This window comes from Tupaia chinensis, unplaced genomic scaffold, assembly GCF_000334495.1.
Source record: "Tupaia chinensis unplaced genomic scaffold, TupChi_1.0 Scaffold143836_1, whole genome shotgun sequence".
NCBI classification, from domain to species: Eukaryota; Metazoa; Chordata; class Mammalia; order Scandentia; family Tupaiidae; genus Tupaia; species Tupaia belangeri.
In genome coordinates this window covers 1,160,039-1,162,084 of record NW_006203686.1, presented here as the reverse complement: position 1 = coordinate 1,162,084, position 2,046 = coordinate 1,160,039, and positions in this window count along the sequence as shown.

Here is a 2,046-nt window from a genome sequence, read left to right as displayed (position 1 = left end):
CCAGCCCCCCCCCCCACCCTCACCCACGCCCCGCCCACTCTGCGCTTCGGAAGCCTGCAGGCGCCCGGGTCCGAGGGCTGGGGTGTGCTGGGGTAGACTGGGCCCCACCCCCCGCCCCCTCGATTTCCCCTCCTCTCCAAATAAGCTCCGGCGGGGGACTTGACTCTTCCCCTCTGGTGACAGAGACTAAATAGTCACTTGGGGGAGGAGGAGTTGGGGGTTCTTCTGTGCCTTTGATGTTTAGCAGACCCTGGAGCCGGCTCAACACGGATCTCATTAATGCAGCTGAGCAAATGAGCTACCCCGGGAAGGAAGCGCGGTCCGCGGAGCTGCCCTGGCTGTGGGGACAGATCAAAGCGGAAAACGGAGGCTAATCGGGATCTCTGGAAGCTGCCTTCCCGGGTTGAGTTTGTTTCCCGCAGCCAAGTTAAAAGACGGTTTTCCTAACAGCGTGGAAATGCAGTTTTGTAAACTGGAAGGAGGCATATCCAAAGCACTTACAAAATGTAGCCCTTTTTTTGGACCAAAAGGAAACAGAGATGGGCACGTGGAGGTGAGATGAATGGAAGTTAAAACTCATTTGGTACTGAGCCCGGTCTTCCTCCCTGGCAGTTCCTCAAACTTCAGTCTGTGCAGGAATCACCTTCATATCCGGTGAAAATGCAGGGTGGAATTCCGGAGAGTGATCCTCAAGGAACTGCTTTGCCCCGGCCTCCAGGAGCCCCTCAAAAGTGGTGTCTGCCCGGTGCAGGTGGCGAGGTGGTTATGGCTCTGGACACTCCCACATGGCCAACCACGGTTTGAGTCCCAGACCTGGTGGCTTGCTTTCTCACTTTCCCTCTCTCGCGCTTTCTGTGTCTCTCTCTGGCCAAATTAAAATGAATGAATGAATAAATAAAGTTAAATAATTCTTTAAAATAAAAAAAAAAGTAAAACCTTTAAAAAAAAAAAGTAGTGTCTGCCAGTGCTGACCTAAAGCATACCTGTACCAAGAAATTAAGAGTAAAAGTTTAGGAACTCTTGTAAAAATCTCCCAATGCCACGATATCCGAGCGCATGTTCGGTGGACTCCAAACGAAGTATGAACCAGTTTGGGTGTTGTCAGACACCGCGTTGAGTCACGCCTGGCACAAAAGCGTACTGGTACCTGGCAGACCACAGACGGTTTGAGAAGCAGCGAACCTTTTGAACTCAACTCAAAAATACGTCTTCCAGGAGAAGCCTTTACAGAGATGCCACTCCACTCACCCCACCCTACCAGGCTTGGTGTCCACTCTTTGGCTCTGATTCCTAATATGTTCCAGGAAACGATTGGATATATAGTGTCTTAATTGTCTTTTTCTTGATGTCCCACCCATCTGCCCTTGAGAGAATAGAAACACCTTAGAGAAGGCACTGCGCTTTAAAAGTTGTACCCTTAGGCCTGTCTCAGAGAATATATAAGCAAATGAATGAATGAAACATCCCTGTAATGATTGTGTGGAAATTCGAATGTATTTATAACTTAGATCTGCTCTTTAGTACAAATATCATTACTTCCACTCCCAGTTCTCTTCAGAAAGAGCCAAGGTATAAATAAGTTAGTAAGACTATTGTGTTATGTTCTGTTTCACAGTTTACAGGCTGAAGGCCCTGAACCCTTAAAGGTGTGTCTAAGGGGGCGAGGAAAGTTATGATAGAATCAGGATAAATATCAATGATACCACGCACCAATCAAAGTGCTTAGTCAAGTGAATCCTGTGGCCATTCCTGTGCAGATACTGAGCAGAACAATTAGGGCCTTTATGGGGTTAATCTGTACGCAATATCTCTGCCAGAGGGATTACCAGGGAGCTTGTTCAAATGAGTGTGTGGGTGTGGCTTAGTTGGGCGCCATCCCTACTGGGCAGCCTTGGCCATGTAGTTTCAAAAGTCACCTTCCAATCTTGGCTCGACAGTTGTAATAAGTGTACCACGCTAAAGGGCCATGTGAATAACAGGGGAAGCCGGCTGGGAGTGTGGCGGGTGAAAGGTATTTAGGCATTCTCTATACTCGCTTTATTTTCT